The 12,548-nt window shown below is 39.3% G+C and overlaps 1 long non-coding RNA gene across 2 annotated transcripts; it reads left to right on the top strand.

Moving 5' to 3' along the window:
• Positions 1-926: 926 nt before the first annotated feature.
• On the top strand, positions 927-12,203 carry LOC115660554. Of its 2 annotated transcripts, XR_004002840.1 has the most exons (4): positions 927-1,082; positions 1,172-1,277; positions 10,654-10,723; positions 11,443-12,203. It is a non-coding gene; the product is annotated as an uncharacterized LOC115660554 (long non-coding RNA). The 2 variants fall into 2 exon arrangements; XR_004002841.1 differs by lacking the exon at positions 10,654-10,723 and having other exon boundaries at positions 928-1,082.
• The last annotated feature ends 345 nt before the right edge of the window (positions 12,204-12,548 follow it).

The following is a 12,548-nucleotide window of genomic DNA, read 5'->3' as shown; positions in this document are numbered from 1 at the left end:
TGGTTTGGAATGAGGCAGTTAGGATGCCAGAGGTTGAAAGGTTCATTCCCTCGCCTTATCTCTTGCCTGGATCTATGTACTTAGGGCTTCACTGGGACCAAGAATAACAAATGTCTGGCATTGGAGAGGTTTGAACAGGTGAATGTTTGCAAGGCTGATATCACTTTCAATGCATAAAAAATAATAAGAATGAGTCATTGAGATGCTTGTGGCTTCAGAGTCACCTGGTTACAAGCAAAAATGTTCAGAAGAAACATTCCACCTTTGAAAGTGGCATAAACATCCTGGACGCCTAATCTCAACCCATCAACTCTTGCCTTTCAAATCTGCTTCTATACCTGTGCTATAAACACTCTCCTAGATTAAACTATAGTCCTAGATTAAACAGCACATTATGATCTTACCAAGTTTCCTTCTTATGGTATTAGCTTTATTGACCACCCCTGCACTGTACAAGTTTTCATACTGTAGTGCCTAACCTCATAAAGTCTGTGCTGGACATAGATTCTCTGGGGGCCACCTTCACACCCACACACACCTCCTAATTCCTGATTTGTGCTACATGTTCCTTGCCTGCAGTGGTGAATGTTTTACTCTAGTTTTAAGGTGGTCACTGTTTGCAACCATGTAGGATACCAGCCCACCCCCCCACTTTTTAAACAATGTTGCATTTTTAAATTAGCTTTTTAAAATTTTCTTTTCTCCTTTTTATGATACTTTAATATTCTTGTAACTTGACTGTTTGCTCAGCATCCTAAGCATGTTGGCAAGGGGAACGGGCAGAAAGGATATACCTGTATAAGTAAAATTGCTGTTACTTTATTTAAGATTAGCTTCTGAGAATTCTGCAGACCTTCCCACGCCAACACCCACCTAAACAAACATTGCATTGAATAGAACACTAGACTAGGAACTCCCTTGCTTAAACTTTTGGTAGATGGTATTTTCCTGTTACTAGAAAAAGTCTCTGATCCCTCCAGCTAATTTGTACATGAGCCTATGCTTTTACTTGGAATTTACTCTTCAGAAGACCATGACTTTATTTATTCTACCTTCTCATTTTAGGAAGAAAACATGTCCATGTGAGTAAGAAGGACTCCACCTGTTGTTAAATTGCTGTGCGTACATGATGTTAAAGTAGCCAAAACAGTAACACAACTTTTTTTTCCAGCTGCCTCTTCAAAATAAGCTGCAAGGAACCTGGGACACTTAAGGAGGCTGACAGGCATGGAAAGGTCAAAATAAAGCAGGAGAGCTGTTTCAGCATATTCCTTCTGGTAATTCCCAACTGACTTTTCTTAGACCAAACGGCTTTTTTTTTTTCATTCAAGAAAATTAAGAGATGACAGGCTGAAACTGCCTACTTTCCTTTCAGTGTCAGAAAAAGTAAATAGTTTTAATCTGCAGTGGTTTCTGATTGAATATCCTTTTGAAGTAATGATAGCTATAATTTAAAGCAACAGTTACCACATTTTCTTTTCTCTATGAGATTCTTTGATGCAGTAAGTTTAACTCTGCTGAAAATAGCTGTAGCTATCCGTGAACATACTACTAGGATCTGCTGAGGTTCTGCCGTTAATTGCCATCATATGTATCTGATATCACAAACATAACTGACTAATGACAAGGTTACTGCAAATAATTTCTTGACATAAGAAGAAAGTAGTTCAGTGAGGCACGTTCAGTTCAAAACAGTTTGCTTTCACTAAACTTTTTTTTAAAAGAAATTCCTTCTCATTAATGTAAATAGTTCTTCTCTGCAATAAGGCTGTCTGCGGCTAGCTGTACATGCGTCAGTGTGCTATAATGAGATGTACTTCATGTTATGAGATAGCATCAAAATTCATGATTTTAAAAAAATGGAGTAAAGACAATTTCAGAAATTTATTTTAAGTATGTAACAAAACGTCCAGACTTCTTATATTGTTACATAACAAATTATATATGAAAATGAAGCAGAACCCTCTTTGAGAGTATAGATTTTTCTTTCTTGCTTTCTTCGAACAATTCAATTTTATGTGGTGGATCACTGGAATCTCACTTTGCACACTGCAGTCCTCTGAAACAACTCATGGCTTTTCATTCCATTCCACTGTAAAGACAGTTAAGTATGTCTGAATTCTCTCAATGGATTCACTTTAAGGACATGGTAACATTATTCTGGATGATTTTGCAATCCAGTGGAGAGGGAAGATGCACTAAACAATTATTTTAAATGACTTGTTCAATTATTTATTTTAAATATTTTTAAATTGCTATTTGAATGAGTGGTGATGAAGGATCAATCTGTTACATTTTTGCATGAGGGGTGAGACCTCTGAAAGGTTCTTCCCACAAAAACAGCCATGGCTTCCACTCATGAGAGAGAAGGGACTGCACAGACGCAGGTACCAATTAAGGATGTGTCTTAACTGCAGCATTCACTTGGGTGATTGGCACCCAGATCCGAGCACCAGGGTTAGCCTAGCACTGATGTGAGCTGCTACACTGCAAAGCCATACCTGAGTTACTGTGTCCTCACTAGTGCTGCACTTGTGTGTGTGTTTCTAGAATTTCTGGGGGAATATGCCATGGTTCTTTGTGCTGCAGAAAGCTGAGCTGCTCTAGGATGCTTTCCCAGGGAATTATGGGAGAACTTGTCTGTCTTGACATACAGGGTGAATTGTGAGAAGGCAATGGAGGACAATCAGCACCTGAGTGGGTTAGCATGTGTCCTCATTGCAAAGTGGGTGGGTTACCAGCTTGAGTGAAAGCCTCACTCAGACTTCAGCCTAGAGCCCCAAATAAGCCAGCTAGTTTGGGTTGAATGCACCACCAGATTTCGGTCAGAGCTTTTCATGTGAATGGGATGGGGGTTAGGGGCAACACACATATAAGAGTCTGAGTTAGCAGTGAAAGATATTTCCCTAAATATAGAGAACAAATGAAATGTGCGGGGGTGGGTGAGAGGTCAGAGGGATATTAAAGGGGACCAGAAGGGTACATGGAGCAGAGAACCATGGACAGTGTCTTGAAGGGGAGGGCTCTGTCTATAGAAAGAACAAAGAGCTCCCCCTTCAACAGTGGGGAAGGGCTAAACGTTCGCCCATGGTATCAACTTAAATACAGGGAACAAATAATTAATAAAAAGAAAGGGGTGGGGGGAGACCTTGGGTCAAAGCAAGGGTTGCAGAATGAGACCCTGAGCGGAGAACCCTGGACAATACCCACTGCCCTATAAAGATGTCATAGGAGTCAGTAGATGTAATGCATCAGACTTTAAACCCAGGTGGCTGAAGTCCTAGCCATGATAGGTACTGCATGGGCAGTCATTACATATATTTTCTGCCACCACTCTGGGAATGTGTCACAACCTTTTTCTGCAGGGCCCATACCCTACCGAGGTGAGGAGGTGGTTTGATTTTCATCCATATTTGTTCCTTGTCCTCTCTGCTGAGACTCACAAGTCAACGCCAGCGGCAGTGGCGACAGATTGGTTTTTGAGGGTAACTCTCAGGATCACACATGCTGCAGTGAAACATAAAATCTATGAATTTACATTTTAAAGGGTTTTTTTTCCTATTGCAATGCCAGTTTAGCAATTCATTCAATCCCACAATAAATATCAGACAAACACTGATTATTCTGCTAATTATTCCTTGGTATGTACAAATTAATCATGATATGCAGCACTACTCATCTGCAGCAGTGCCACCATCGGCAGCAATTTCTATCAGTCCACTGCTGGATAAATATCCCATACAGTTGAATGCTCATTTCCACCCAGGACTGTCAAATTATGCTTGCTTCACTCATGCAGGAAGGCCCCGATCCTACAATGTATTTAGACGCCTAACATCCATTGATTTCAATGTGGGGTAGGCTAAGGGACTGCATGACATTTTGGGGGATTAAAAGTCTGATTGAGAATCCTCTGATGGGGGGGGCTCTTGGGTCACAACAGGTTTGCCACTAAACACATTCTCTACACTAGTTTTCCCATGCAAAGCATGGCAGCCCCCAAGGCCATCACAGACATTTGTTCATCTGTTTATGATCACACCATAATTTGCATGTTTAAGAATCCCAAGATGTTAAACTCATAAATATTTTTCTTTTAAAGCATGAAAAAAAAAATCACAAGGGGCCACAGAGAAAAGTGCAGCCTTAGCCAATGTATAATATGTTGTGGGCATGATCCCGCAGTACCTAAGTCAATGGGCATTTTGTAATTAACTTCAATGGGAGCAGTATTGGAACATGTGTTCCTCTGATGGCAAATTTCTGGGTTTGGGTTTTTTTTGGTTTGGATACAGAAAACAGGTTTCTGAGTTGTTAACTCTGGTAGCCGGATGGGGCTCCCAGTGAAGCTGATTGAACTAATGTCTTCAATGGAATCAAAATCAGGCCCTAATTCTGCTTCAGGCTAAATGGGAAATTGTTCTTTACAGTTTTTCTCATATTCCTGAATGTTCTCAAGCCAACTTTGCATGGTTTGCCTCCTTACTTATTTCCTCTTGTTTCTACATGAACATCTGTCTGAAGTTCTGTATTCCATACTAATTTTTCCATTTCATTTTTTTTTTGCATGCTTGAACATGATCACAGTGTTTGAGTTCATTTGCACTCATTTGCCTAGTTTATATGCTTTTGATCTTTTTATCAGTTCTCATAGTTCATGAGTAGTAAGTGTGTATGTGACCAGGACAAGCATTTCTATAGCATTTCCTGTCTCAGCTAACTCTTTGACAGTGTCTTATATGTAAATGATAGGGAGCTGATGATGGGACTGTTATTTTTTTACAGAGAGTATCTAAAATGGTGTAATGAAGGAGTCAAAGTGACACAGTGATGGGTGGGCATTTACAATCTGCTATGATCTTATTGGCTAGCATTGTACAGATATAAAGACAGTGTTGTTACAAGTTTGTGTATAGCCTAGGCCCTGATCTGGTCCCATAGGTGAGACCGTAATAGAGATAATAAAAGTTCCTTGCATTTTTTTGGTGTGGAAATTTTTTGTGTGGAAATTATTCTCTACAGAACAATGTAAGCACAATATAAAAAGTCATATCTGAGGCCTGGTCCACACTACTGCGTTAAATCGATTTAAACAGTGTTAAATCGATTTAACGTTGTACCCGTCCACACTACAAGGCACTTTAAATCGATTTTAAGGGCTCTTAAAATCGATTTCTGTACTCCTCCCCAACGAGAGGAGTAAACCTAAAATCAATATTACTATATCGACTTAGGGTTAGTGTGGACGGAAATCGAAGTTATTGGTCTCATTCTTTTACTGAGCTACCCAGAGTGCACCGCTCCGGAAATTGATGGTAGCCTAGGACCATGGACGCACACCACCGAATTAATGTGCCCTAGTGTGGATGCGTAAAATCGATTTTTATAAAACCAGTTTTATAAAACCGGTTTTAATAATTTTGATTTTATGCTGTAGTGTAGACGTGGCCTTAGTGGACTAGAAATGTTTTAATGGAACGTGAACATCTTACAGCTAGTCTAGGGCATAGCTGTGTTTGTTGATTATCCTAATTAAAATTATGACTTTTGCTGTGGTGTTTGACATGGGACATTATTTAATAACTTAATTGCTCCATCCTTGGGTGAAAGTATTCCTGCAAGAGCAACCCCTGGAAGCATAGAATCTCACATTAAAGTTGCAGTGTGTCTTAACTGGGACCTTCTCCGCTCCATTAGTGAAAGTGGAAGGCAGTGTCCATGCTTTGCTTTACTTCTGCTTTGAACAAAAGGAACTATTTTTGCATTGTGGTAGTAAAGCAGGGCAAACAAAGTGTGATTTTTTTTAAACAGACTGTCCCTGTGGCAAGAGCGAGTGTTATGGCACTATAACCATATGGTGTCTAATAGGTTCTTGACTTCACTGGTCTCACTTCCAGCCATCCTTTTTTAGTGTACTGTTCAGAATAAAAACATGACTGGTGATGGCTCAGATCACACCTCACAACATTTGCAACTCTTATGCTTGCCCACTTCTGCCACTCTCTCCAATTCCACAAGGCCAGAGAGTGGTTATTGGAGAAGTTCAAGCCCCCTCAGTTTAAAAGAGAGGAAGCTGCCAACAGGGCATTTTCCATGAGTGGCTTTCAGCATTGTAACTGTGGTCAAAAGCACTCACACGGTTGATCTTTATCCAGTCTTTGTGGCAGAAAGGGGTTTTGATTTCAACATTATTTCATTCATTCATTATTTCTGGTTCTGTGGGGAAGAGTTGCAGTGGTTTGAATCTTTTATGTGACAATCTTTTGTTTTACAGCCCTGAGAGCCTAAGATGGGCACTCTTAAATATACATAGTACAAACTGAGAGAAATGCCACTTCTAAGGCTCATTGGAGGCAGCATCCAGACCTCTGGTCTTTTGATATTCTAGAATGGTTTCAGCAGGTCATCGTGAAAGAAGCCCCTTCTAGGCCCAACTCTAAATTATATGCAGAAGGCTTACACGTCCTTTGGCAGCTTTCTTATAAACCATGAGAATGCATTGCTGGGGCAAGGTTCTTTCTGTCTTGGGGATGCTCTTTTTGTCTCTCTACTGGGGACACGTTTGTTAGTTTATCTGTTGTTGTTAGGCTCCCATCTCGTTTCTGATACCACAAGGCTGACGTTATTGCTCAATTGGAAGATGTATTTCACCTTTCATTTCATTTCCCATTCCTGCTATCATAGAGTATGTTGATATATGTTTGCCTAGATCCATTCCTGTAGAGTTTGAGGGTAAAACTCTTCATCACATGTCATCTTTGTCTATAATTACTGTTCCATCATTGTCTTGGAGAAGAACATCTTCTGTCACCCCCATCATCAGTTTTTTTCTTAATTTTTGAAGCATCACTGTCTCTTATATGTATCACAGATGATGCTGATGTTAGATTTTGTCATGTCTTTTTTGATCTTCCTCTCACACACCAGCTCTTACTCCACAATCTTCTTTGCATTTCTGTCATTGCTGATAAAATATATTTCTATCATTGTTATCAGTATTTTAATAGAATCACTGAAAATAAATATTCCAGCTGTCATAATAGCAAATACCATGCCAAGAGCCATCACCTTGTGTTGGCTAGTGCTCAGAGCTGTAGCTATATCAGTTCACATATCTTTCCTAGATATATCTCTTCCGCAAAAGTCAGGTGGAATAACTAATACAATTTTGCAGTTAATTAGCATGCTTGTAAGTTTCTAAAAACTTTCAAAGTCCTTCTTAACTTGTTCCTTATTCTATTGCCATACATTAAAGACCCTGATGCCTCCACCTCAACTCCATTTTTAAATAGTTGTGGGACTTCAAATGCCTGCTTGCAATGGTATTGTTATATAGCTCGTTGAGTCTTTTTTTAAGTATCCTTTGTTTGTCTTTATATATGTTATATAAATGTTACAAGTAGAACTTGTCTATTGTACTAGCTAATTCAGAACTTGATAAAATACCTTCCCAAAGTAAAATTTTACCATTGCATTAAAAAAAATAAGCATGATTCTTTTATCACCCACATGCAGTTCTCTTTTAAAATATCTCCCATTTAAAAGTCTTTACTGTAATAACTAGGATATGAGCACAAAGGCTGGAATTTTTCCCAATAAGAAAGCTTTAAGCCATTATTTCTTAGTATAAAAACTTCTTTTTCTTAAATTATATACATGTATTTTCAGCAGGACCTCCTGAGTACAACTATGCAGTATGAACACAGGTATTACAAATACCCTCTCACTTTTCAGTTGCACGTTATGGTGGGGTGTTACTTGTGCTCAAATGTGTTACTCTCTGCTCTTCATTCTCAGTATCACCATTCTCTTGAGCTTCTTAAGACCTCTGGAGAGAAGTGGATCATAGACTTCTGTTTGGGAGTATAGATACTGCGTCAGAGCAAAGCACAAGCTTCTTCACTTCACATTTTATACAAAATCATTTTTAAGCTCAGCCTTGTCGTTTGCTCTGTTGCATCTCCAGGCCTACTGCAAAATCAGCTGCTCCTCTTCCTTTTTTCTAAACCTGTATGTTCATATTTGGAAGAGAAAAATCTATCCCATTCTTCAAAAAGAAGGAACTGGTGCAGCAGCAAATTACCGTGTACTTAAGACTAAGAATTTCAGTGGAGATTTCAATGGGGTTTGGGTACCAAATAGCCTTAGATCATTCTGAAAACTGGTCTAATGGTTCTCTGGTTTTGCTCTGATGAGTATCAAAAATTACATTTGCAGTAGAATTTTTCCCTTAACTTCCCATCTTCCTCCAAGGTGCACCCAACATGGAGTGCCTTAAGAGCATGGCATAGCATCCTCTAATTTTGCCTCCCCATTTCCTTCCCTCTGAAATCAAGCTGATTCCACTGGCTCAGGAAGGAGGAATCGCATGGTCATATTGGATCTGAGGTCTCTCATATGGTAACACATGACTCTGTCTAGAGTAACATTTTTTTGAAATTTCTATATACATTTTTAACTACTTCATGATTAACTCCCTTCATACCATGCTAGTCTATAAAAACAGTTATGTGGGTGTTGTGATTTTTTTTCCCATGAAATTTTTGTAAATGGTGTGTAAGGAATGCCTTACTGAACAAGGAAAATACTCAGACGATGTGTTTGCCTTTCAGCACATGAGCAGGGTTTAATTCAGCATGCAGTCACCTCTAAAAATCTAATACTGTTGTGGAGCAACTTAAAGCTAAAGTTGTATATGATTCTATAATAAATAAGAACTTGCTCAGCAGTGTATTCAAAAGTCATGAAAGATTGTCATCAAATTGTAATTAGCAATGCATAGTCTTGGAGCTTGCTTTTCATACTTCTATTTTTTATATAATTTCAACATTTAAAAAAAACAGAATTGCATATGCATATGCTCTTCAAATTGTGAATGATCTTTCCTTTATAAGAATTCAGCATGAATCTCAGGAAACTTGCTAGTAGACAGAAGATAAGACTTCACCATAGATCTAACTAGCCTGGAGGGTCATATTATCACACAGATTAACCATTCTCAAGCAATTTCTCAAATTCATTAGGCAGCTAAGATGTTCTATTAACATTCATCATGTGTACTTTGTCCTTCTACCATTTGTTCTTAAACATATTTATTAGCAGGAAAAACCACTCGGTCAGCTTCCCATCTTTCCTTATAGCATCTTGTTTGTACAATTTTGTCTAATTATTTTTTCTAAAATGAAAGCAGTTAAGTGTAGAACAACAAGGTCTACCATGTATTGCTGCTTCACAACCTCGTGTCTAGATGAATGGTACCAAGAAGCACTTCCTTGCATGTGTGACACCTATGAAGTTTAAATATTATACAATAAAATAAGAGATAACAGGTTTTTACTCAATAAATGTTTTCATACGCTATTTCCTAAAAGTTAACAAAGCTAATGCATGCCGTATGGAGCCACTTGGCATTGATTCAGTAAATAAAGCTTTGAGCCTGCATGAACTCTGGGTGAAGTTGCTTAGTACATAGCCCTCTACCACACTTAGAGCCTGTGGAGCAACCACGTACCCTAGAGAGAGTCTCAGAACCAACCCTGCATGGACAGTCTGGGTGGCTGATGTAGGGGGAGGGTAGAAGCAGGCTCTGAGAGTGAGCAGGCTGTGCATTGATATGGATCAACTGACCCCCATAACCTAAGCCAGTGACAGAGAGGAGCTGCAGTTGCTCTTCCAGGCCACTGCAAAGAGGCTGCTTTCACTCATAGGCCAAATGGCAAGGGAGTAGATTTCATATAAATTAGAGCACCTAACGCCCTCCCATCCTGGCAAATAAGCCAGAAGGAAGATCACCATGACAAGACTTTGGAGGAAAAAAATGGGTAAATTCTTGTCCCATACAAGCTGAAATTGAAAACTATTCTAGAACAGTTTCATTTCTTTTCCAATCATTTAGAATGTAAATATTTTCTCTTCACAGAAATCATCTGCAAAACGGTAGTCCTACTCTTACACCAACTCACTTAATAAGTTAATTAAATGGAAGCTTATGATAATTAAACCGAAAGCCTACGGGCCTGTTCTGTGAGGACTTACTCCTTGCATAAGGCCAGTTTCCATGTAATTTAGACAATACAATAGTGGAACTGTACTTTCCCATCTAATTTATGTGAAATGTGTATTCTCCAACCCAGATTTCTCTAACACTGCAAACACACTTACTCACTTAGCAGGAGTGAGAGGAAACTAATGCACTAGTATACTGGAAGATGAAACGGGAGGGATTAAAAAAATTTTTTTTTCATTGTATTTTTTTGAGTGCACGAATTAAAGCTAAACTTTGCTTAAGGATCAAATATAGTAAAACAATTTCGCTAACATATTAGCCACTTGTAGATTCTTCTTTCATATCTGATTTACGTCTTTCAGGTATATCCTTGAACTAAGGGTTGTGAGCAATATAATGGAATGCCTCAGTAGCTCTTTCACAGTGTCCCAAAAGAGTAATACCAGACATGATTCTGTCCTGCACTTGTACTTTTCAAACAAAGCTCCATGACTGTAGAGAACTACATTACTCTAGTTTTACACCAGTCTACCTTAACTGAAGTCAATGATGTTTCACTAGGTTAAAACTAATGTAATGCAGTGGGAAATTCCCTATTGTATGAGTGGAGGAATAGTAGTCTGACTGCTCCTTCTTTTCCTGCACAGGTTCTGGTGGTGCAGGTACCCCCTTAGGGAGGCAATGGAGATGCTCTTTGCCCTCGTTCTTGCTACTCAGGTAGGCAGCAGGCCCTTAATAGTTAGTGATCTCGCTGCGCAGGCAGTTCCATCATTGGAAGTCTGAAGTGGATTTTTCTCCTCTTAACACACACAAAGACTTAGAATGTATCAATTTTAAATCTAAGAGCATGAGCAAGGGATAGACAGCAGTGGGTATGGTGGTTTTTGTAGCAGAAGATGATAGCATTAGAAGCATCAGCATGAACAGGTTGCACTAGGAACCAAACAATTCTTGTGTATGCTGCTTTGTTACTCACTAAATGGTTACTTGTACATTTTTTCATATGGTCAGAGAATTAATACACCTATTTGAAGTATACTCATAGAGCTAATAGGCAACATCATCTTAGGTAGCCTATATCTGTTGCTAATACTTATCTTCCTGCAGCGGTAGGGAGTCACTGACTATCTTTATACTGCTGCTTCACTTCTATGGCAGGCTGGATACATGACAAACAGCTAAAACTCAGCCCAGACAATATGGAAATATTCGTTGTGGGACACGCCATCTGGAAGAGCTCATCGCTTGATGGCTGCCCTACGTATTGGTGGGATTTAACCCAAGCAAACTGAGGTTTGCATCCCGAGGGTCATTTCTGACAGCAATCTGAACTTGGAAAGCTTTTATTTCTTTATTTATGAAAGCAATCGCCAAAAGAGGCTTTTTTTAAAAAAAAAGATTCTAAAGTATTCAAAATTTGTGACCTTTAATTCCAGGCACAGACCTTGTCATCGTGATCTATGTCTTTGTGGCCTCAAGGCCAGATTACTGTAATGTGCACCACTGAAAACCACCTGCAGGCTGGAGCTATTGCAGAACACAGAAGCAGGACTGCTCAAGGGGCTTCATCTGTGAGAGTTGGCAAACCCCCATGCTCTGTAAACTACATTAGCAAGTATGATTCAAGGTCTTTTACTATTATTTTTTAAAGCTTAAAACAATATGGAGCCGGAATTCCTGAAGTAGCAGTTATAAATATAATATGATCTAATGACAACAAGTGCAGGGTGTTCTCACTCTTGGGGCAGCAGCTCTGGCCTGATCCATCATGCACTAATCATGAGAGTAGGTCTGTGACATTCTTTGATCTCAGGATCTTTGTGCACCCTGTTTGGTTTATGTTGTTTAGTGTCAGGTTGTTTGAAAATATAACCACCATAGAAGACAGAAAAGAGCCCCATCAAATCATCTAGACAATTTCCCTGCCAAGGCAGGATTGCGGAAACAAGATTATTCCCCAGTGCATATTTAGGAGTGTTGTGTCCCAACCAGACAGTGGGTCTTCCACCATTTTCCTTGGGAGCCAATTCCACACCCTATTAGCTTATGTATCAGCAGGTTTCTTGATATTCTGAGCACATTTTTCTTTCTTTTTAAGTATGACCAAATCTCTACTTCAATTAAAGAGACTCCTGAACTAAAACATCACATCTGACCTCATGAGTTTTGTATCCATCCCTACATCTAGACCTGCAGCCAATAAATGGCCCTATCTTTAGAACAAGTTAAACTAAAACATCTCATCGAACACATCTTCACTTTATAATGGGACCCAAATACCTTGAAACTCCAGGGTGTTAAAATATGGATCCAGACTTAGCAGGTGGGCCTAGCATTCCTCATATTCTATGGTGTGATGCTTCTTTTGTTTATTTTGCGCCTGCACTTGGAATTATTTGGATAAGTTGATGATGTGTGATAATTGGGTGCCTGATTTTTCAGCCCTTAAATGTGTGACTAGTCCCACTAAAATCATTGAGGCTATTCAGGTGCGGATGGATTGCAGGAGTGGGCCCTTAGCATTTTTGCTAAAGCTCAGAGA

Source organism: Gopherus evgoodei, chromosome 12 (genome assembly GCF_007399415.2).
Source record: "Gopherus evgoodei ecotype Sinaloan lineage chromosome 12, rGopEvg1_v1.p, whole genome shotgun sequence".
NCBI lineage: Eukaryota > Metazoa > Chordata > Testudines > Testudinidae > Gopherus > Gopherus evgoodei.
Note: the sequence above shows the minus strand (reverse complement) of the source record. Positions and strands in the feature narration are given on the sequence as shown.